We start from the raw sequence: 25,308 nt of genomic DNA, 5'->3' as shown, positions 1-25,308 counted from the left end.
ATCAAACTTCATCATCAGCGGAGCTTGATGGTCCTTAGTAAGTCAAAGACAGTCTTGCTTTCACAACTGGGCACCACAGAGAGAAAGCCGGGGCTGCTCACTTGGACAGTGGGAGGTAAGGGAGTTAGCGTTCTGGGCCCACCTAATTAAGGGCACCATTAGGTTTTTATGGTGTTTGATACCCTTCATTGTGCTTTATGTGCAGTCAGAGGGAAACCAGTGGCAGGTTGCCATGGGAACTCTGCAATGAGCATCTCAGGCACCATTTTCCTTCCTCTTTTCTGCACCCGTGATTTGAGCGATTCTCCTGGGAGTTCTAGGCTTTGGAGATTGTGTGCTAGGCATCAGGAGACTCAGATTCTGCTCCTTCAGTGGCTGGCTTGCTGGCAGACCTCGGGCAAACTTCTCCATTTTCTCAGCTGTGGTAATGAGAATACCACCTGCGTCCTAACTTCTGCTGGGGAGGCTATAAAGACTTTAGTGCCAGGATTCGGATTCCTCCAAGCAAAGCATTTTGTGAGATGGGATATTACTATCACTTCTGTAAATCAATGGAGAACTAGACCTGCTTAATAATAAATTATTGCATCAACTCAAAGAGGTGTCCTAAGGAACGTAACGATGCATGAGTAACAGTTTGCTACTCAGTAAATCGAGGCTGTCTAATTAAGTAATGCAATGTTCCCAATACAGAACAGAGCTGCAGTGTGTACTGATTTTTTTTCTGACGTTGACACAATGAAAGTACTGCAAGTAAGACTGAGATGGAATCGAAAAGATCTTTCTCACACATTTACTGCACTTCAAGTTCCATAAAACTATAGAGTAAGCAACTTATTTCCAACCTCTTAAGAAAAACATTGGCGTAAAATAATAGTACATATACATATTCAGGATTATTTGTTTGAAAAACAGATTTGCAAAGATGGAGAGATCTATCCACTCATTCACTTTCCAAATGATCACAAGTGCTGGGGTTGGGCCAGGCTGAAGCCAAAAGCCAGGAAGTTCATCCTGATCTCCCCAGTTACTTGGGCCACCTTTTGCTGCTCTCCCAGCTTGCTAGCACAGACTGAATTGGAAGTGAAGCATTTGGGTCGTAAAATGGCATCCCATATAGGATGCAAGTTTGCAGAAACACTTAGCCTACCATGTTGTAACGCCAGTTCCTAAATGTGCATTTTTAAACAAATATTCTGAGAGAGGAACAATAATGCTATTCTTAAATTAGACAGGCTTTCATGGCTTGTCAAATGAAAATCAATGTTGATGTCATAAGTGCTTAAGTTAAAGTGCTTAAAGCTTATCAATTCTAATTTAGAAGTTAAGCTAGAATTGGAGAAAGGACTTTATGAAGTAATTGATTAAGTTAAACATTTATAAAAATTGCACTTCTGCAAAATTTTATTATCCTTTTAAAGAGAAAATTACAGTAAGATTAAATAGTATGTGCTGGGGTAAATAATCTATAGCTAATATTGGTTTTTTTTCTTTATCAGTAAATCATTTCTCAGAATGTATCGTGGACCTATTATTTGTCAAGAACATTGCTAAGTACTTTGGAGAATAAGGAAAAGAAGCTCCAATCACAATTGAGAAATGCACATAAAAATTGGAAAATGCAAAGTGTCTTATAATTTAGTATTATATTTTGTGATATAAAATGCAACTGATCAAAAAAAAAATAGTGAAAGGGGGCTGACATTGAAGCATGGTGGGCAAAGCTGCACCCCTGCAAAGCCAGCATCTCATATGAGCAGCCTTTGGAATCCCAGTTCCACAACTTCCTCCAGGCTTCCTACTAACATGCCTCGCGAGGCAATGGAAAATGGCCCAGTTACCAGCACGAAATGGGAGACCAGATGAATCTCCTGGCTTCTGGCTTCACTTGTCCAGCCCTGGGTATTAGAGCCACTGGGCAAATGAGCCCTCAGATGGAGAATCTCTCTCTCTCTCTCTGTTGCTCCTTCTCTAAGCTTGACTTCCAACTAAATAAATCTCTTTTTAAAGAGGAAATCTGTATCTCAAATTTAAAAAGAAAAGGTTGATGCAAGGTATATTTCAGATAGATTGTTTTAAAGAAAGAAAATCGAAGTAGTGACCTGTGCTTTGTATTTCAATTCCAAGGCTGTGGCTCTAAGAATCATTTGCGGGACCCTCCATCAGAGCAAACAGCAACCTTGCCCACTGGCACTGTCTGGTCTAAGTGCTCTCGCAACACTACAGCTTCCAGAGAGAATATCCCCCTGTTTCACCAGCTACCTCATGAAAACATACGCTCTCTTTGTATTTAATTGCAATCATGCTTTTGCGTTGGTGAGAAATGATCCTTCTTGTCCCCATGCAGTGGAAAGGAGGATTCATAGCATGTATTAAATTGCCAGGCAGTATGCGGTTGCAAGTCACCCTAGCCCCTTAAGAATGCTCTCATGTGAGCCAGTGATGGTGCATGGTCTGCAGCGGCAGATCCCAGTTAGGCACAGTCCCCTGCAAGGAGCAAGGCAAAGATTAGCCTTTCCATTTCATGAACACAGTCGTTGTTTGAAAATGACATTTATACAACAAATTTCCAAGTATCGTTTCAGTCTCTGGAAGGCTCTAGGCTGGGGTGGGGATCGGAGGCAGAGATGGAACAGAGGAAAAAAGAGCTTTCTCTCCTCAAGGTTGGGAGTTATTTCCCAAATCATTCTCGTTGCTGAGTCAATCATGAATTAAAGTGAAATGTCTTGAAAAAAGTTCCTTAAGGATTTAGCTCCGCCCATATCTGTGACCAACACAGCAACAACGAATACAATTTTAAAAGCAGCATGCAAACCCCACTATTTACAGAAATTAGCTCACTTTGTATCATTTACTGGAGTCTAGTCAAAGATAGCATTTCAAAAAAAAAAAAAAATTGAGCACAGGAGCCGTGTCCTGAGTGAGCCTGGTCTTCAAGCCCTTGGTCTCAGAGAATGGAACTAGTTCTGTGGACTCAGCCCGACCATTTTTTAGGTTGCGGCTGATCTCATCATGCCTGCTGAGCTTCATTTGTTCCTTTAATTCATCTGAACTCCTAGACCCATATAATCAAAACGATAAAGAAAACCAGTGGGTTCCGCTCAGGTCTGCTGCGTTGCCATGTAGCACTGGGAAATGCCATGTCCTTACAAGGCTTTTGTCTGGGTTGTTCTTTTTCATCAAACCTGTCTAAATGGGAACCTCAGACCTAAGTGAAACCGCAGTGTGACTGGCGATGGATGGTCTGGTAAGACAAAAAGTGCAGAGAAATCACACATTTCCCTTTTCAACAACAACATACTGTCCCCTAGTAAGAAACATAAGAGCTGTTGAAGGATCAAAACCCGATAGGTTTTGTCTCCAAATTTAAACATGTAACCATTCTTGAAGGTGGCTATTAAACGTTCATGGAATTAGTTGGATTTCAGTGTTTGGAGGGAGACGTCACAGTCATCCTAGCTATAACAATGATGATTACTGGTAGCGATGGAGTATTTACTGAAGAGTTGCTTTACTCTCAGCCATACACAATGAAGGCTTTCCATATTCCCTCTAGGGATACAGGGACTCTAAACAAATTAGGGGCAAGTTTGCTACAAAAGCAAGTGTTTTTCAATAAACCTAGGTAGAAACAATTAGGGAAAATGTGTTACTCGAGACTTTTTCTGAGTAGGCGCCAGAAATCCACTCTAACTGTCAGGGCTGCCAGGCAGAACACTGACGTTACGGTGGAAGTCTAATGTGTACATTCAATTTCTGAGAGCTACAGTGGTGGCTCAGAGACAGTGAAAAGGAAAGGACAAGCAGATGACGCATGCGGTTCAGGAGGACCGAGAACAGAGAGTGTTCAAGAAACAAAGCAGGTGATGGTTTTTAATCCGAATGGAGATGAACCTTGGTTCTCTGGGAAAGTGACTCTGTGTGACCAGGGAAGTGGAAAGGCCATGCTGTCTGTGGCACAAGCACCAAGACCATAGCCTGCCTTTGCCTGCCAAGAAAGGCAAGCCGGTGCCTGGGTCTACTTGCTCTTCTTTCTCCACCGACCACATATTCCTACCAGCGGCTCAAGCCTCTGTTAGATGAGCCTGCGGGCATCCACAGGCCCCCTGGTCCTGCTGGGAGTCCCTGAGTGTGAAACATCCAGGCAGTTCCCGAAGACAGGAGAAGGAGGGAGGAAGAGCTTCTGCCCTGGAGGGAGGGCTCCATTCTCACGATGGATAGAACCGCAGCGCCTCCTCGAGCTGTATTTCCTTTGGACTTGACCTCTCCAGAAGGGGATCTGGGGCCCAGGGAGCAGGTGCTAAGTCAGATCCCTCATCTTCTGTCTGTCTGTCTTGGTTCTTTCAACACCTCATGCGAGGGCTGTCCTTGACTTCAGGGAATGTCTGAGCAAATGCAAAGAGGTTCCCAGGTGCTTTTGCCTAGAAGTTGCAGAGGAACCACTGGAAAGGGCCATTTGGTTCCAGAATCTTCACTCTTTTTCTTCCTCCACACACTCACTCAGGGTTGGTTTAGGATTACAATGGGAAAGGATAACAATCTTTTGTTCTTCTAAGACACGTTTAGCTGTTTATAAAGGAGGATGAATTAACCTAAGATACACTTCCTCATTTCAAAACCTTGAAGTCTTTCTTCTCAGTTACCTACATCCCTGGGGAGCCCTCCTTGCCTCTGGTCTTGCTAACATCCTCCACAAATCACCAAACCCCCTTGGAGGCCATGTCCTCATCAAACACCGCACGTTCCATGTCATCTCCAAACATCACTAGACCCCCAGCACGACAGCCTCAGTTCCCTCCAAGCAGTTGCATGTCGCCGGGGAAGGTACTACCGAACTGTCAAACTGGACTAACTTGGTGTAACGCATAAATGAGGAACCCCAAGAGTGCTCATTGGTCAAAGGTGCTGTTTGAGAAGCATGGTAAATAAGGAAGGCGTTTGCTCTCTCTGATTTATCAGTGCTGGATTTTCAGGATGAGCAGTGCTAGGAAGATTTGTATTTCACAGAAGCCAAGTCCCATGGCGGGCGAGTAACCCTTCTCCCATCTCATGGCCTGTTCTCTGGACCACAGGGCGCCAGGGCTGCCACTGTGAGAATACAGAAAACTGGAGGGCTTGGGGGATTGTCTTTAAGGGCTGACTTCAAGTGTGGCTTGCATCATGTTGGTTTGCATTGCTGTGCCCAAGCCTCAGCCCCGTGGCCACCCTCTCACCGCAAGGGAGGCTGGGAAACACGCAGTTTCCTTTTTGGGCTTTGCAGTGGCACATGTCCAGTGCTTTTTCTGCTAAACTGTATCTTCAAACTTTACTGTCAGCATATTACAGCCATCCAGTTAAAAGATCCTAATTGGCTCTGTTTTTACAATTCCACAATCGAGCAACAGTTGGTTCCGCAAAACAGAAAATGTGTGCCAATGGGTTGAGCAGAAGAGGCTGGCTGCATCAACAATAGAAAGCAAAAAAAAAAAAAAAAAAAAAAAAAAAAACCCCAAAGAATGAAAATTACACTCTCACTAAGGTGGAAGCAATGAAACAAAACAGGAGCCTCGGGCTGATTTCAGGTCACTTCCCTTGGCCTTGGGAATGATGGATGTACGCACAAGGCCAGGCAGGTCCTTCCAGCCCATCCATCCAAGGGGAGACATCCCAGCACCTGCAGGCTGCGAGGTTCCTTCCCACAGCCTCAAGTCTGCACCTGACTCACTTGCCCTGTGCCTTCCAGATTCTCTTTCCCCGAGATCCTCCACTCCACTTTTTTCCTCTGCCCCTGGCTCTGTAAGTTCCTCTGATACCTAGCTCTCCATTTGTTCCTCTGCACCCAGGTTTAGCCCTACTCAGAAAACAGATGGTCTCTGAACAGGTGAGGAAGCTGCCTCGTGTAGTGCTTCTATAGCATCAAGCTCTGGTCCAAATGCTAATAGAGCTAATAGTCATACCACTAGCCTCGGGATGGCTGCGGTCGGATCACATTCAATGATTATGTCCTCAAAATATGCTCCACATCCTTTTTTTTTTTCCTTTCCCCATCTCTTACCACAACAGGTAGCCATATACTCAAGTAGAGCTCAAAGCAAGAAAAAAGTTTATGACTTCCTGTGGGTAGAAGAGTCCCAGGGATCACCAAATGTAGACTTCTCATTTTACAGATGTGGGAACTGGGTCTGGGGAGATTAAGTGGCCAGCACAGCAACCCACAGCTGCTTTATGGAAGATGAAGGGATAGTTTGGCAAAATCCTTCTTCTTGAATAATTTCCCCTGGGCCAACATGAACATTGAGACCTACAAAGGAAGCTTTGACCAGGAACCATGACCTTTGGTCTCTGCCTCTCAGCAGCTGAGTGGTGTGATAACCCAGTACTAGAGAGACCCCACCAGATCATCCATCTGGAGGCTCTGAATGACAGCCCATAGCCACAGGGATGAGGGGTCACTGTGATAGCCCATAGCCACAGGGATGAGGGGTCACTGTGATAGCCCATAGCCACAGGGACGAGGGGTCAGTGTGACAAATCATAGCTACTGGGATGAGGGGGTCACTGTGATAGCCCACAGCCACAGGGACGAGGGGTCAGTGTGATAGCCCACAGCCACAGGGATGAGGGGGTCAGTGTGATAGCCCATAGCCACAGGAACGAGGGGGTCAGTGTGATAGCCCATAGCCACAGGGACGAGGGGTCACTGTGATAGCCCATAGCCACAGGGATGAGGCGTCCATGGTGCAAAGCTGGTGACTTCTATTTCTTTGTTTTTCTTTTACTTGTAGTTCCAGCAGGTTTGGGGTGATAATAGAAGGCAGGGGAGAAAACCTTGGAGTGATGTGTAGAAACCATTAACCTCCATTTTTCCTTAATGACCCTGTCTCCTTACTATTGCCACAGGCTCTTAAAGACAGAAGAGCAGGAATGCCTCAATGAACAAGTGAAGTGCTGAAATTTCAGGATCACAACCTGGCTTGATTCCTATTAAAGGATCCAGCCCTCTAGGCATTATCTGGGGTCAGCTGCAATTACAACAGCTGCAACTTTAGCTATAGAAAGGAAGTCCCATTTTGTCTTCCCGGCTCCCTGAGTGAGTTTGGACAATTAGGAAAAATGGACCACTCCCCAGGGAGGAAGCAGCCCATCAAGATTATTTGGTCATTTAACTCTAACTGCAAATTCACTGTTGAGATGGGAAGTAAAACGGTTTACAATTTGAAAGAAAAAAAAAATGGTGCTTCTATTTTACAGTTGATGTGGTATTTGTGTGTGTGTGTGTATGACCAATTTCTTATCCATTGCTTCAAATACCACTTGTACTTGGAGAAGTCATCGCGGTCCCGCAGAGGAGATAATCAATGTAAGGAAGCTGGAGGGCAAGACTTGATTTTGCAGATGTGTCTGGCTGGGCGAGTCCTGCTTCTTCTTATTCTCTCCCTGGACACCTGTGTCTTCCTGACCCTGGGACTCGGCGGGAATGACAGCATCCTCAGATAAGGGAAGGAATGTTTTCTGTAAATTGAACCTTCATAGTTGGGTTACTCTTCTGAACTCTCCAAGCTATCTGTCTGACTCTTGAAGGTCTGACTCTAGACTAACTCTATTGGTTCTAAGAATTCCCACTGTGTAGTGCACTTGACATTGAAAAGAAAAAGAAGAAAATAAGAGAAACAGATCCAAACCTATTCCACCATCACCTTTTAGAAAAGCATTCAGCCTTAGAGCCTTTGCTGAGAAAAAATGGGACAGGGCCTCATCCTGCTGCAGGTTACATGTTAATGAGGGTGGAAAATCTAATAGAGCGAGGAGAATGAGGCTGGAACTTGGAATTCCTAGTGGGCGTTTGAGTGTGAAGTTTGGAGGCTGTGTGAGGTAGTGCTTTATACACTGGAATTTTCTAGCACGTCTCCTGGGATATTGTCAGGCAACAGATTCTGGTTCAGGAAGTCTTCAGCAGGACTTGGCATGCCTTGAGGATTGCTGCCTAGTGACTCTCAGAGTAGCAGTACAAAGCAGTGTAGGGAAGAGCACTGGCCAGGGCGCAAGAGGGATGATGCCCAACAAGTCTAAAATGTATAAAGGAGTCTTTATTGAGCACGTTGGTGAAAAAGAGGGCCCACTAGAAATGAGCCAGTAATAAGTCCATGTGGCAATCCGATCTTAACTGAAACAAAATGTTTACAAAGGAACAAAGTTGCTCTCACTTCCAATTCCAGCTACAAGCCACTGCAGATCCAGGGCTTCCCACTCGCCATCAGAGTCAATAATATGCTAGTGTGACTCACAAAATGTTGGAAAAGCACTTTACTTACAACTGGAGCTCTGCCAGGGAGAGCATGAGCCAAATCTAGACAAATGCGGAGCTGCAAAGGCCAACCCTGGGCATCTCAGCTGTGACCATCTCAGCTGTGACAATCCCATAACCTTTTCCTGTCACATCGGTGCACAGCAGTTTTTTTAAAGGAGATTTCATGAGGTAGACTTTATTGGTTCAAACCTTGGCTCTGGGATTAAAACTCTGAAAGTGGAGTTTAGTCCCAAGAACCTGGGACAGAAATAACACACGCAAATTCTTTAGTATCCATCCATTTCCATTTCTCTACCTGCCTTATGACCAGTTTTATTCCCAACAGTTTTGGGAATCTCAGACAGATATCTGTGTCCCAATGACAACCACAAGACCAACAGCCACATTGAGGCAATCCAACATATGTTCATTCATTGAATAGAAATGGTTAAATAGACACAAAAGGTTTAAACAAGCATTTCCATATAAAAATGGAGGAAGGCACACAAGGCACTTTATGATAAATTGTAGAAAATTTAGAGAGACAATAATCATTGTAGGCATCCAAGAGAGCAGCTCTCATTTGATTGATGGGCACAACTCTTTTTAACCTCCACCAGGCTGTGCACATTTGTTCTTTTAACTAAATGAAAACTTCCACTCCTTTGTACCTTGAAAATCCCTTGAGTCCGATGATTATCTTCAAATTAAGGATTAAAAAAAAAAACTTTAAGTTTTTATATGTTCTGGGAAAGTTCTAAATTAAGATGCGCAAGAAATATTAAACTTATAGAACTCATTGTTTAATCTAAATTAGATTAACCCCCTTGGCTCTTGAGAGAGTCAAGTGGAGTATTCCACGCTTTTGTTTATCCATGTCTCAAGGTTATTACTGACAAAATTACAATTAGTCAGTACTTCAAACCTATTGTTAGGGTGCTAAGCTCTGAGCTATAAACCACCTTACTCTGGCATAATTAAAACCATGTTCCAGTTCACCTACTTTATGATGCCTACTTGGCTTTTCATAAAACTTCTTTTCACGATCTTAACTAAGTGCAAGACTTGGAAACTTTTGGAAACTCACTGAAAAACAACTTTAAAAATAAGCCTCTTACAGTTTGTGGGCAGTTCTGTCACTGGAATCTTATCTTCTAAGGATAAAGAAGTGTGCTAAAGTGTTATTAATATGATCTACTATTTTTATTTTTTTTCTTTAAAATGAATCTTAATTTAAAACTCATCCAGTGTATTAAACGAGAAATAGTTCATTTGAATCTCTCTAATTGATAGGAAAAGCCCCCGTTAAAAAACCACCTCATCAGGGTGTAGTTCTCCAGCCCCCTTGCTCAGAGGTTTTGATTCATATTCTCCAGAAGTGGAGCCCAAGTTTGGTTAAGCACAATGTGTTAAGGGCAGAGACACCGAGATTCAAGCTCTCCACTTATCAACAGTGTGACATTGGGAGTTATTTAGCTTCACTAAGCTTCAAATTCTTCATCTGTAAAATAGAGATAATTATGCTTAGTACAAAAGGTTGCTATGGGAATAAAATGGAATGAATGTATGCAAAGAGCTTAAAGCAGTGGCGGGTGCACCCGGTTCTCAATAATGGTGACTATGACTATTATGCAGGAAAGGTAAAACTTTTTTAAACCCTCAGTTTTATAAAACAAAATGAATCACTTTGAAATACAAACTGCTAAAGGCAACCATTATTATTTCTGTCAAATGAAGCTCATTCGGAAATAGTGAATTACAATCTGAAATCAGCAGAAGGATCAGTCGATTATCCATGAAGAGCACATATTATGTGGCTGTGGTTAGCATCCTCCCAAAGTCATACACCAAAACCCAATGCCCAAGGTGAGAACTCAGGGTCTTGGAAGGTGACCCATCATGGAGCACTCCTGAATGGGTCTCGTGTCATATGAATCAGAGACTCCATGGCGTGTTCCTGCCTTCTCCCATGTGAGGCAGCCTCTCCGAGTCAGGAAGCAGCTTCTTCCAGACTCCAAATCTCTCTTCATGTTGGACTACTCATCTGCAGGGCTGAGAAATTCTATTCTTTACTAACCACCCTGTCACAGTACTGTGCTATAGCAGCATGCACAGACCACAAACATAAGGTCTTTGCGGGTTGCAGATAGGGAAGCATTACCCATGATTTTTTTTCCAACTGATGAATTTATAATCTAGTGAGAGGTGATAACAAACATCTCTTGGAAGAACCACATGAAGGCAAACACAGAAAGTACTTTCATCATCTCCAGCAGGCTCTGGAGAGGAAAGGAGAGAGAATTGAAGGACATTCCCTGTGGGGATCTGCAGAGTGGGTAGGATGCAGCTGGAGAGTACCAGGCAAGGAGTAGCCAAAGCAAATAGAAGTAAAAGGTTCCTGCTGCAATTCTGTGCACAATACATGGAAAGCAACGGGATCCGGGCTTCAGTGAGAAAAACGAGGCATGGGTTGGAAATAGAAGAGACCACACAGGCTGAGAGCAGAGCTGAAAATATTCTGTAGATAGTACAGGTTCCACAAGAATAGAAATAGAATCATAAAATAACAGAAAAAGGAGACTGGGTAATCTTTGAAGACATAGTTTAATTATGGTATTAAGATCATCATCTCTGGCTCTATGTACAGAGATTTGGGTTCATGCAGTTAGCTTATCCTTTTCCAAAAATGTGTTTTCAAAAATAAAGCAAAATCGATCAAATTGGGAAGGGAGTTTGTGGTACAGACATTAAGTCACAGCGTGGAATGCCTGCAATTCATTCGGAGTAGCTGGACTTGTATCTTGCCTTGGCTTTCAGTTCAGCTTCCCGCTGATGTACCCGGGGCGACCCAGATGATGGCGCAGATGGAGGTTCTGGAGTCTGGCTTGACCCTGGCCTGGCCATAGTGGCTGTGAGCTTTTGGGGCATACATCAGTGGACAGTCTCCCTTTAAAACAAAGAAATAAATAAAAGCTTTATTTAAAGAAGTAATAGGAGCCTTGCTAACTAGAATTAAAATTGCTACTACACATTCAACATTGGTATAATGTAAATACACATTTAAAACTTATTATCAGATTCCCGTAATACTTTTCAATACTTTTTACAGTTACTGATTTTAAACAACCTATTTTCTAATGTAACTGAATTCCACAGAGTTAGCAATTTGAAAAGAATAAAGATCTGTTTGGCCCAGAGTTCTGGAGCCTGGGAAGTCCAAGAACAGGTGTCTGCCTGTGGCGTGGGTCTCCTTCTGGTGAAGATTCTGGAATCTTCCAAGGCAGTACAGACCATCGAACTCGGGTCTCACTTCCTCATAACAAAATCATAGTCACCTTGGATTCGGATCACACCCTCACGGTCCATGGAATCTTCCCAAGTTCCCATTTCCCAATGCCACAGCCAGACTTCCACCTGCCTAAAACAAAACCACAACAGGCATCCAGTTGTAGCAAGAGTTGTGGTGGGGGCACACCAACTGTAGCAGAGCCTTGCTTCATTGTGTGTGGACTCAGAAAAGATCACATGCCAACACTACTAGCATTTCTGCTTCGATTCACTTGTGCATGGCATCATACTCTCCCCGAAAGGCGTGCGGAAGTCCTTACCCCCAGTGACTAGCAATATGACCCTATTGGGCAGTAGGAATTTTATGAATACACACAAGCCCAGTTGTGCTCATTGATGCTTATGACTGGCATCCTTGCAAGATGAGAAACTAGACACACAGATAGAATGGAAAGGAGGTCATATGCTGACACAGATGGGGATTGGCACTGCCTTGAGCCAAGGGGGAGGGAAGGGTTCTTCTGCACCACCAGCAGAAGCTAGGACAGAGCAGGGGACAGACCCCTTTTTCAGAAGTCCCAGATAGAAATCTGTCCTGCCAATACCCAAGTTGAGATTTTCAGGTTCAGCATGCTGGAAGAGCAAATGTCTGTTGTGTTGACTCACCAGTTTAGTGAAACTTACTTAAAGCAGCAAAAGAAGTTAAGCAACAGCTTCCTGATTAGAGGAAAGATGCACAGGTGGTCCTCCCAACTCTGAGAACAGCAAGCTCTGTTCTTGATTTAAAGGACAGCTAGGAACTACCGAAAGGACAACAGCAGAGGTGCTGTGATCTGACATGGTGTCAGTGAGAATACTCACCACTCTGTAGGACAGTACACCCTGGCAGAAGAGAGAACCTTCCAGGGCCTTCTCTGTGTGATGGACCCACTGTCCCCCTAGGGAGGAGACCTTGGAGGTAAAACCCTGGAATAATGATGAGAACACCAATCATATGATAGTAATTTTATGAGAGTGATTATAAGCCCATCTGCTATGTGTTGACTAGGTGTCAGGTGAAGTTAAGTGCTTTACATATTAATGCATTTAAATCCTCACTAGTACTGGATGAAGAAAGTGATATCAGACAGACAGAAAACCTTAGACAGGGGTTTTGTAATTTGCCCCAAGTCAGCTAGTGAATAACAAAGCTAGAGTTTAACACAGGTAGACTGGTTCCAGGATCCCAACCTGTTTGGTTCAACAAGTCTGTACCAGTCCTACACCAGGAAAACCAACCCTTTTGTGTCACAAAGGAAAGACTTCAGCCACTGGCAGCATTCTAACAAACTCCAGTTTCCAGACTTTCCTTGGGAGCTGAAGAATTGAGCACACATGGGAAGATATTGGCTGCATTAGTTTCCTAGGGCTGCCTTGACACATGAACGTGTACCCAGTGAGTTGTACTAGAGATCTCACTCACTTCACACTGGAGAACAGAATCCCCAAATCAAGGAAGCATCTGCAAGTTCATATTTTCTCTGAAGGCTTTAGGGGAGAATTTCTCCTTCTCCAGGTTCCAGGAGCTCCCAGCAATCCTTTGCTTCTGGCAGCATACTTCCCAATTTCTGCCTTTATCTTCCCAACACATTCTTCCCTGTGTATCCATGTGACCTCTTCAATCTTGTAATGAATTTCTTGTTATATTGTGTGTGGGGGGGGAGCCTTTCTAATTCAGCATGATCTCATCTTGATGTTTAACTACTTGCATTCCTATTTATTAGACCACTCTGAATTTCTACATAGACATGAACTTTGGAGTAAGGGAGAATGATGCTATTCAAATTGCAACAGTGGCTAAGAAAGCATCTAGCAAGTATAGCAGAGAGCAGGAACTGTTGTTGGCCACTCATGAGTTCTGTTTCTTGAGCCTTGATGTTCAGCGCAGCTCAGCTCTTTGCTCATAACGTTGTTCTAACAGCATCTATACAGGGTTCGCAGAGTTGATTCTTCTAGCAGAGATACCAAGGAAACCAATCTGGAAACTCCATCACATTACTGCCATCTATTATGGCTAAAATTCATCATCTGGTGTTTCGTCATGAGTGAGCTCTGGGTTTTGAGAGAACGTGATGGTGAATATCACCATTGGCATCATTATATTTGCAAGTTAAGGAAAAACAACACAAAAGAATGCCAACTCTTTTTACCCAAGGGGATTCACATATGAAGATAAGAGTTAGAGAATACACTGGACTATGGGCAGGCTGTGCGTTAGTGAATGTCTGGATTAATGAGGGTTTTCTACATCTTTTTATAATGCAAGTATTAATGAAGTCTTCTATTTAGGTTGTGATTATCAGACATGTTTGTATGTCTTTGCATTTATAAGGATTCTTAAGTAAATGGAAATGTGTACTATGAAAAAAGTCATGAATTTCAAAAACTTGCATTAAAATCAACTCATCTTCTTTTTGTATCTTCCTAACTGCCATAGAAGGGTTACAAAAATATTTTGCAGATGTTCACCAGTCTATTATCAAGTTGGTACTTTTTAGGGGTTCAGCTTTAAATTAAGGCTCACTCACTGGTTTGTATGCAAAAATAAGCTTCATTACTCATCAGTTTATATTCACCTTACATTTCATGGTTTTATAAATGGGTGACATTTCTGTCTGTACATTTTGTATTACACAGAATTCATTTTATGCCTATAGAGTATACTCCCCCCGGAATAATCTTACTACTAAAAAAGACCATTAAATTCACACGCTCTCGCCAGAGTTTAATGCTGTCTTTCTGTGCTATAGTTAGCTGTATGTATGCTTAATTATTATGAGGAATGCAGAGCATCTAAAATTTCATCAAGGTATTTGTCACTGGGTGGTTAACTGTGTGTTCCCCTTCGCTTCTCACATCTTCCTCTTGTCACTTGTGGTTCACGGGGGGGAGGGGAATAGCAATAAGCATACACTTTTGCTGAATGACAGCAAAATGCTTGATAAGAACTTTATGAAGCTTTGTTACGCTGAATACATATTCAGATCACAAGTTTTCATTGGATCTTTACTTTCTTTCTGGTCTCTATTGCTACAAAAATGCACATGATCCTATAAACGCAAACTTTTACATGTACTTTCAGAAAAATTTGAAACTTTCTGAGGGCCACCAGCATCCTCCTGGCTAAGAATGCCAGCTTTGCAGACCAAAAGTTGCCATCTAATTGTCATGATAATCATTTCTCTTAAAAATTTTTTTTGGAAATAGCCAGTAAGTTTTAGCTACATGACACAGTATTGCCATCATTTTTTTTTCCAGGGAATAATCATGTAAAAATGAATAGCATTGGAGGACCCTTTAAATGCTCACACTAAGCCCACCACTGTTTTTTCCTTGTATGACGTCACTGGTATTTAATGTTGTTAGAGCTGGAAGGGATTTTATTCACTTCTGCCATGGAGATCATTACAACACTTTGCACATGAAAGGAGCCCAGATGGTGTCACTATGGCTCTGTTATTTGACATTAAAGACTAGGAATGATTAATTTTTTTAAAGATTTATTTAATTTTATTAGAAAGTCAGATATACAGAGAGAAGAAAAAACAGAGAGGAAGATCTGTCCACTGATTCATTCCCCACATGGCTGCAACAGCCAGAGCTGAGCCAATCTGAAGCCAGGAGCCTGGAACTTCTTCTGGGTTTCCCATGCAGGTGCAGGGTCCCAAGGTTTTGGACCATCCTCAAATGCTTTCCCAGGCCACAAGCAGGGAGCTGGATGGGAACAGCCAGGATATGAACTGGCACCCATATGGGATCCCAGGTGTGCAAGGTGAGGACTTTAGCCACTAGGCTGCCAGTGCCAGCCATAGGAATGATTATTATTCATGCATGCAAAACTTTAGTATAGTCTATTTAAAAAAAAAAAGTGTCTAAGCAGGCATGTAACCTAGGGGATAGGGATGACATGGATATTGGGATTAAACGTTTGGAGGTGTCCATGAACCTATTCCTTCAGGAAAGGAAAGAGAGAGAGAGAGAGAGAGAGAGAGAGAGCACTCAGCTTCTCTTGGGAAGAGCTTTCAGGAAGTGTGTGCCTTCATGTGTCTTCCTTGAGGAAGCAGTGGGCTCCATCCCAGGGGAGTATGAAGAGTGCAGATCTAGTTATCGACTCTCATCGCACTCACCTGCCAGGGAGTGCGGGACTTGATCTGGGACTAGGATCGATGTGTCTCCATGGCATGGCAGTCACTTCTTAGCCCGGGATTCACTGCTCTCAATAAGGCCACTTGGCCATCTCTGCATCCCTAGTGCCTATATTAGGACCAAACACAAATACTGTCCTCAGTCAGGATTATGATTTGCATACTGCTTCACTTAAGATAACAAAAATCTGTATTCCAAAGCTCGGTGATTTCTTAGTTGAGTCAATAGAAGACTCGTGATAACAGAAGTGTTCATCCAGTCGGACATAGCATCCAATTCTGAAATCATGGCCAAGAGTGAATTAGAAACATAAGAAGAAAGTTAAATGTCATATAGTTTATAAGCGAACTTTTCTTCTAGCAAGTATATATGATATCCTTGGGTGTTTTATGTACTCTTGGTTTAACATAAGGAAGTTCTAGATCTTAATGAATCAAATATGTCAATATGCCAAGCTTGTTAGGCATGATACCAATCATAGGACAAATATCCTGTGTGTTATTGTGTCTTGTATTTTTAACAGATATTTCTCAACTCACCACTGCGCATAGATTATAGACTGAAATTATTACCACAGAAATTTTCCTTAGGATACAATGAAAATAGCCTTTTAAGTCTTAACATGAGCAAGAAAAAAAAACAGATATGTACAGTATACACTGCTCATTCTATCAACGCAAAGTTTCCCAGGTATGTGAACACTTTTCCCAGGGATGTGACACATTCGTTTGCCCTTAGTTGTAGACTCCTGAGGTTCTAACACCTGCTGTTCCTCCTGTCTGCTAGTAAGCTCTTGTAAGACAATACATGACCAGTGGGCGATCTATATAAAACATCAGAAGCAAATACAGCTTCCTTCTTAGCTCCTGCTCTTTCCTGTCTAATTGCTATGCCTCATCCTTCATCAAATAAACGTTTCAGCTTCTGACCTCTTCACCTCAGTATTACAGTTCAGTTAGAGGTTGAAAAGAAAGTCAAGTTTTTCTCAGCATTTGAGACAGGAAGAGAGCACACCGTATTGAGGATATGTCAGCTTGTCCCAAGGATGAATCCTTGATTGAACATGCATCTCCTCTTTGTTAACTAACATACATGCATTGTATATGCATTGTATATGCATTGTAAGCCTAAGTCTGCTATATTTAACAAAGCTGAATTATACTTTTTCATCCTAAGGGAGAATGTTCCTAAATGAACTGAGTTCAGCTATTCCTGATATTTTAGTTCCATGTGGAACCTTGCAGGTTTTCCTGGTAACTTGCTGTCTTTGTAATCATGGATATCCATAACAGAGTACTGTAGACTGAGTGACTGAGAAGCCACAGAAGTTAAGGAGGCTGCAGGTGCAAAGACGGGCTGCCAGCATCACTGGGTTCTGGTGAGGGCTTTTTTTCCAGATGGCAGAATCCTTCTACTGTATCCTCAAAGGCAGACAGGGTCCCCTGGAGTTCCATTTCCAGATCAAATGTGTCTTTTATTTATTTCCATCTATTGGAATGCAAAGTAATAGAAAGAAAGAAGCATTTTCCATCACTTATCTGCCAAATGCATACCACAAACATGCTATCCCAGGCTGAAGCCAGGAGCCTAAAAATCCATCCAGCTCTCTTGGGCAAGGACCCAAGCACTTGAGTTAGTGTCTGCTACCTGCAAGGACACATTAGCAGGAAGCTAGATTAGAAGTAGAGAAGCCAGGACCCAAACTGGCCCTCCAGTATGGGATGCGGGCCTCAGACTCAGAGGCTTAAGCAGCTGTGCCGCAATGCCTGTGCCTCAACTCTTTTTACTAGGTCGCTAATCCCATCCATGAGAGCCCCACCCTCACAGCCAAGTCCCCTTCTACTGACCCTATCTTTGACCGCTGTCACAATGGGGATTAGGGTCCCATGTTTGAATTTTGAGGTCTCACATACATTCGGACCATAGCAACAGGGAATAAAAGCTGTTGTGGACACTTTGCAGGTTCCCTCCTGCCTTGTATCTGCAGCATCCCATGCAGTGCAGTAAGTGCTGTTCTCTGTTCGCACACCCCTGCTGTGCAGCCTGCTCGCTGACCCTCCAGACAGCCCAGGAAAGGCGAGAGGCTGAAGGGCGTCTGAATAGCTAAATGGCACCAAGAGGAATGTGTAGCTGCCATAAACTAGAAAATTGGGGCTAGAGGTGAAACAGCATCTTACCAATATCTTCCCACAAAAAAAGCTTAATCTTATTTCAGGAATATATGATCCATGGAGGACTTAATCATACATTGATCTGAAAGCGCCGATAGCTTCTGATGGTCTCTGTTTCCACGAGTGGAGCATTCTGTGGCTTCAATAGCCCAGCACGATTTAGAAGTATTATTGCTTCGTTACTGAAGAGACCTTTGCTTTGATCCCATTGCCAGTGTTTGCTAAAATGGTTTCACTTGCGCCTATGCACTTAACTGTAATCCTATAGCTTTTCTTTTTCTGAGATTCATAGTTCCAGAGAAACCATTGCTTTCAATAACTTCTCGCGAGACAGTGACCCCTTCCGCACAGCAATGGCTTGAGGTTTGTCTCACCTTTTCAAAATCCTGCAGATACGTCTGGTCTTGGGGGGAAAAAAATGAACATAATATAGAACAGAAAAAGAAGAGCCCTTCTCTAACAAACCTGGACTGATTTATTGTGAATAAATCCTGCTCTCTGAGCTCAAAGGCTTGTCAGAAACACAGGGATGGTCCCAGGCGTGAAGACAAGTGTGCCATCAAACTCTTGACAGCAGGCTTGTTTTGTCCCCTAATAGAAACATGGAAGGTGTAAGAATTTCTACAAGATTCTTATTGCAAATAAGCTTAATGATAATTTTACATCCCAGAAAACAAGAGGTCAAGAGTTAGACTTCATGAATTAAATACCAAGAGGTTCATGACAAAGATTTTTTTTTTTTCCTTTGGTTTGTTGGTTTTGAAGTATGGGCAAAGGAAAAAGAATTGATGGAAATAATCTTTCAATTATACTCTATTTCTTTCATAAAAGTGGGACATTCAAATCATGTCACTCAATTTTGTAGTAAGATGTTCCCAGTCATTTGTACATTTCAGTCAGGGTTAAGTTGTATTGAACACAAGACCTTCAGCCTCAAGGAAATATGTGGAATCTTCCAGCACACATTCCTTGAGCAATCACATCTCTGGCTCATGCATTTATGAAGCGTCGTCCTTACATCTGATTTGCCTTAAATAAATAGAAGGCAGCAGTCACTTCCAAGAGCAGTTTTATAGGAAAAAATAAATGTACGAGCCTCAGAGACAAACAGTTGCATTGCTCTTGCAACATGGTACCAACAACATGCAGTACACGCACTCGACACATTTCATTATTTAATCTCTACTCCTTGCAAGCTTATTGATGGAGAATTGCGCCTTGTCTTTTACCAAGTAAACACATTTCAAAAGACATCCAAATGCTATCAACAAAAGAGAGTAAATTCAGAAAATATAGGGCTTTTTCATTGGGCTTAGGGGATTGCTTAAATTGCCTCAATAGTCTACCACAATCGAAATAGCATATTTTTTTTAAAGTTCAGATAAATAAATTGCACTGCTCCTGTAGGAAGTATGATATTCTCCTCTGTAAGCAGTCTTTTACACTGACAATGTAGAAACAATCTGTCTCATTATAAGCTAGACTGCATCCAGGGCCCTGAAACGATAGATTTATGTGCACTTCTGCCTGAGAAGAATATTGAAATGGGAAAATGAAACTTCTTACCGAATCTCCGGGAATGTAGGTTTGAGGCTAGCTTTGGCAACGCGCACACTTCATTCATCCTCAGCATAGATGAAGTCACGGTAAGAAGTGACCATGAGGCGTGATTGAGTCTGTGCTCCAAGGGGGATTGTATTGCTGGTAGGAATGTGATCATGGTATTGCACTGCTCCATGCTTTGTTTTAGGGTAAGATCCTAGCTTCCTTGGTATAACTGATAAAAAAAAAAAAAAACAAAAAAGTCTTGACATTGAACAATGGAGTTCACTTGCATTGCACCTCATTAACCGCACAATACAATGAAGTGTCTAAATCTTACATTGGGATCCTGAGTTCCTGTGCAGTCACTGGCCTGCAAAGATAGCAGAAGCAGAATAGTGCCAATGTCCGCATCCTAATCTTGCAAGCCTGCAATGCTGTGAGAATACATGGCAAAAGAAATTTAACATGGGGTTCAATTAAGGATTTTTCAATAGGGAGGTTATCCTGGATTAGCTGTCCAATCAAAGCACACAGGCTTTGAACATGGAGAGGCAAAATAGAGGAGGTAGCTGAAGGGGATGTAATGAGAGGACTCAACTCCACTCTTTCCAGCTTTGAAGAAAAACCCAGGCGGCTGTGAGCGTGGGGTGAAGGTGGCTTCTAGAAGTTGTGCCTGGGAGAAGGCAGCCCTGCTGTCACTGTGACTTTCAAACTCTCGTAAGCCAATTTACACAGCACATAATCAATGATGCTGCTTTAAGCCACCAAGTTGGAAGTAGGGTTTGTTTTAAATATTCATTTTGATTGTTCCAGAGGCAGAATTACAGAGAGAAAGAGAAAGAGAATGAGGTCATCTGTCAGCTGACTCACTCCCCAAGTTGCTACAAGGACATGGCTGAGCCAGGCCCAAACCAGGAGCTTCTTCTGGCTCTCCCGTTTAAGTACATGGTCCAGGCACCTGAGCCATCCTCTGGTGCTTTTCCAGGAGCATTAGCAGGGAGCTGAGTTGGAAGTGCAACAACCAGGTGTCCAACTAGTGCCCATATGGGATGCCAGCACCACAGGCAGTGGCTTAATGCACTAAACAGCAACATCCTTTGAAGTCACTTATTGCAGTAGCTATAGGAAAGGAATTCCAAGTCTACAGTTTGTTTCCTGCTGCTGATATAAAAAGGTTTTTGGTGTTTGTTTGTTTGTTTGTTGTTGTTAGAGCTAGTGTTCCCTAGATTTGAGCTGCTTTAAAGCTAGCAGTCCTGGCTTTGTTTCTCATGTCTGAGATTTTTTTGTGACTTTTTTGTCACCCAGAGCCAGGGTTCTGTGATCCTCCAGGGCATTCTTTCCTGCGCAGTCTCTTAAAGAACATCAGGTTCATGCACTTCGAGAATGATGCTGAATTCAAGCAGATAGCGCTTAAAGTCGCACCAACAGCCTGTGCGTTCACCAGAACGGGTTCATTGAGCATATACTGTTTCATTTCCTCACACTTAGAAGCTCATCATCAAAGAAACAGTTGGTTTTCTGGACGTTCATATTTTTTTTCCTTAAGGATTTTTTTTTTACAGCGTATTTGCAAGATTGACAACTTGAGAGGCTAGTTGCATTTTTTAAATTTCAAGAAAAAGATTGCTTCTTTTTTTAACATGACCACTATTTCTGTTTTTTTTTTCTTCTTCTACTAAAACATTTTACATTTACAATAGCATAATAAGAGAATTTTCAAATCATAGGTACCACCACATGGACCATTTAAAACATGAGAAAAATTGGAGGATTTTCAATGGCTGCCAATATATTTTACATCATTCTTACATGGCTGCTGGCCTGAAAATATCCCTGAGACACAACAACGTCAAAGATCTTCCTCCTGGAACCCTCCCTCCCCCTTCTCGCCCTTTCCCCTCGTCTCTCCTCTCTTGAATGGCTAGTATTCTCAATGTTGTAAGTTCTCCCACTCTCTATGGTGTGTGTGTGTGTGTGTGTGTGTTTCCATATTGTATTTAAGAAAGGATTGTCTTGACTATCTCCAGGATCCTTGCCCTCTTCTCAAATGAACTCTAAATCTGGAGAAATCAGAAATGCGGGTGAGGCCTCTTTGACCATGAAATACACCCCTGTCTGGAAGCTTCCGAAGCTGCCTCAGTATCACCTTTGTGGAGCATTCACTTGGCTTCTGACCTGGAATCAGGCACCAAGCACCTGCAGAACCCCTTCTCTGTCTCTTTGGTAGATTGTAGGTTTCAACTCTTCCTGGTTTTGTCCTCTTCCTCTGAAGGTTTCTTTGGCCTCAGAGCCCTTAGCTCACAATCTCTCCATTCAACGGACGCTTGTGGTACTGAGTCCATGTTGAACTCAGTGGCCTGAATGTCATCTTCTCCCACAACCTTTTTCTGTTTCTTTCCCCCCAGAACAAAGACACCATTGGTTTCATTTCGCATCAACGGCACTCACTGCTTAGCAGCTCCTCTCGAGGCTGGGAGGCGCTCCTCTTTCACAGCTTCAAAAATCTGCCAGATTTTTTTTTTTCTTAAGAGACTGAAAATAATTACAAATAAGTTTTACTCTGTGTACTATTGGATACACTTTTTTACTTTTATGTTTTGGGGGTTTGACCTGCCTTAGTAGCTTTCGCTGCCTGTTCTTTTTGTCTCAAATCCCACAAAGACAAATCCTTTTTCATCTTTTATGGGCTTGCAATGTTGGTCTGCTTAGCTAAGAACGTTGCCGTATTTGACAAATATGCTTCCAACTCAGCTGTGATTAACATTTTTTTTTCAGAAGAAGTTCGTATGATAAATTAGAAACAACGTGTAAGTATACAAGGATTTAATATTTTAATTTAATACAGGCTAAGCTTTTCAGAATTGTGCACGCTACTAAAATTTCAAGACATGATAGCTGGAATACTAATTAAAGACTACAAGAACAGTGGAAGTCCCTGTGAGTCTGACCTTAATTATTTTCTTTTCTGTTTATTTCAAAAACAATGTAGCATGCTGCATAAGTCATTTCATCTTTACTTGCATATTGTTAAACTTTTAGTTTATTCGTGACAACACAACAACTCTTCAGGTTTGTGAAAATGTTCTTCAAAGATTTTCGGTACAATCTTTTTTTTTTTCTTTTAATTTGCACATAGCTTTTTTGTACCACATATTTCCCATGAACATTTTGGAGATCCCTGCTGTATGTAGCTTTTGAATGTTTTAGGGGTACAGACCATAAGGCACAGTGGGTTGACCAGCTGCTGGTGATGCCTGCATCCCCTTACAGCAGGCCAGGAGTTTCTTCTGGGTCTCCCAAGTGGGTTTCCCATGCCATAAGCAGAAAGCTGGATTGGAAGTGAAAGAGCCAGGATGTGAGCCCGTGATCACGTGAGATACTCATTGCCACAGAATGAAGGGTTAGCCTGCAGCACCACTGCTCTGGCCCCATGCTTATTTTTAAATTGTGTTATAAGATAAGGATCTTATTTCTTATTTTTTATGTACTCACAACCAAATTTGCCATTATCAAACATGGAAAGAATAAAAAGTCCTTCCTCCACTGATCTGTAAAACCATTTTGTCATACATCAAGGTTCTTTGCTGTTAGACTTTATTTTTCAGAGCACTTTTAGACTCACAGCACAATAGGGTAAAAAGTACAGGGCCCAGCGCAGTAGCCTAGTGGCTAAGATCCTTGCCTCGCACATGCCAGGATCCCACAAGGGTGCCAGTTCATATCCTAGCTGCTCCACTTCCCATCAAGCTCCCTGTTTGTGGCCTAGGAAAGTAGTCGAGCACAGCCTAAAGCCTTGGGTCCCTGCTCCCATGTGGGAGACCTAGAAGTTCCTGGCTCCTGGCTTCAGATCAGCTCAGCTCTGGAGTCTAGCCGCTTAGGGAGTGAACCAGCAGATGGACTCTTTCTTCCTGTGTCTCCTTCTCTCTGTATTTCTGCCTTTCCCCAAAATAAGATGTTTTGTAAGTACAAAGATTTCTCATTCACTCCCGTATAACCTCCCTGCTTACCAGCATGCATCACATTTTTTTGAATGCAAGAGCCCCTTTGCAGTTCTAGATTTTTGTTCCCTTGGTCATATTGCCAATGTTGCCACTTGGGGAGTGAATCACAGGGCAGAAGATCTTCCTCTCTGTCTCTCCTCTTCTCTGTATATCTGACTTCCCAATAAAAACAAATAAATATATATTTTTTTAAAAAGACGGTACTACTAGAATTACTTTATAATGGGACATATTACAGAGCTAGCCTCCCACAGTGCTGATTTTTAATAAACGTCTTCAAATTTCTAGGTAAATTCATGCATAGTTTGCTATTGAAATGAGTATCTTTGAATAACTTATGTGTTAGAATGATTTGTGCTATACAGAAATGCAGTTTCACAGCCTAGGAAACACAATTAACACGCATAACATTTGTCCAGGGACAGCTTCTGCGTGCTTTTGGAAATCCTGACGTGTACAGTCGATTGCTTCGTGTCTGATGTCTTCCACTCAGCATCACAGTTTTGACATCCACTTAAGAAGTGTTGCATAGGTTTGGGCTAGTTTCTTTTTTCTATTCTTCCTTTTTAGTGATTTAAAGGCAGAGTGATAGAATGGAATGGAAGGATCAGGAGGGATCTTCATCCTCTGGTGCACTTCTCAAACTCTCCCAAAGTCTCGGCTAGATGGCCATTGATTTTTTACTACTGGAGAGTTTGTTGTTGTATAAATACCATACTGATACAATACTCAGTTTTCAGGTCTGCCCATGGCTGATTATGTTTATTTATTTTGGAATTTTCTTTGGGCTGATTTTAAATCTGATGAACTATCTAAAGAGATCTTGACCCTTATGTCTTCGATTTCTTTTCAGTAATCATTTTGAATATATGTGTTTCATATCTTGTCTATAATTATTCCATTATGTACATTTAGAAATATTTTCAGTAATTTTCTCACAGTGGCTTACTTCCTCGTTTGTTTTGTGATTTTTTTTTATTCTTTTATTGATCTTTTGCGCCTTTTAGTTTACGAAATTAATATATTCTTGAGTATATTGAATTTTCCAAGGAGAATTTGAGTTTGCTTCCGCCAGGGACTATTCTACAACATCTCAGTTGGGTTTCTGTTCATTTTCTGACTTGGAATTTCCTAAACAATTCAAGCTGTAAAGTCGTGTGACAGTAGGCCTGTGGTTATGAATTCTGAGTGGGCAGTGTTTCTATTACCCTGTGTCCTGGCCAAGACAGAGAATAACAACACTTCCTTTCTCACATCCTCACTTATGATCTTGTCAAGAATAGCCTGACATGGGCAAAAATGCCCTTGCATTAGACTCTAATTTTCCAGTGTTCTTGTTGTGTACAAATGAACCAATGGCTGGGAGTATACACAGACATAGAAACCACTGGCAGAGATTCAAATCAGGAGAAGCCAATGAAGTGGCTTACCTCTCCTGCCCCTCACACCCCACCCCAGCCTGCTGGCAAAGACTCGTTCTCACACTAACCTTACTCACGGTAAGAGAGGAACTATTTCAGAGTGTCAGTTTCGAGGACTTTCCCCCATGCAGAATAAATACTGCAGCTAAAGTCTCACCAAAGCTCCAAGTCTGCAGGTTACATGCCGTATACATATGTCTGTATATCTGTACATGCCTGATAAATATCCACACTACGGACATTTATGTAGATAGAAGTATTAACTACCATTATGTTTGAAAGAAGCCAAGCTTCACAGCACTTGCCTGAAAACCATCCTTCAGAAATGGCTGCCACAGTTCCAGATTCCCTGTGACGATGGAGACACAGTATCTAGACAAAGAAAAGAGATGATTGCTTTGTTGCCTCTCTGTGTTTAAAGTGGGACGGGC

At 42.3% G+C, this 25,308-nt stretch overlaps 1 protein-coding gene across 1 annotated transcript in view; it reads left to right on the top strand.

Annotated features, from left to right (window-relative positions):
- CNTNAP2 (contactin associated protein 2) overlaps positions 1 to 25,308 on the top strand; it is a 1,623,532-nt gene that overhangs the window by 1,309,111 nt on the left and 289,113 nt on the right. The window lies entirely within an intron of this gene.

This window comes from Ochotona curzoniae, unplaced genomic scaffold, assembly GCF_017591425.1.
Source record: "Ochotona curzoniae isolate NIBS_2020 unplaced genomic scaffold, NIBS_Ocur_1.0 scaffold_2476, whole genome shotgun sequence".
Lineage (NCBI taxonomy): Eukaryota > Metazoa > Chordata > Mammalia > Lagomorpha > Ochotonidae > Ochotona > Ochotona curzoniae.
The sequence above is the reverse complement of the archived record's forward strand: the minus strand, read 5'-3'. Positions and strand labels throughout refer to the sequence as shown.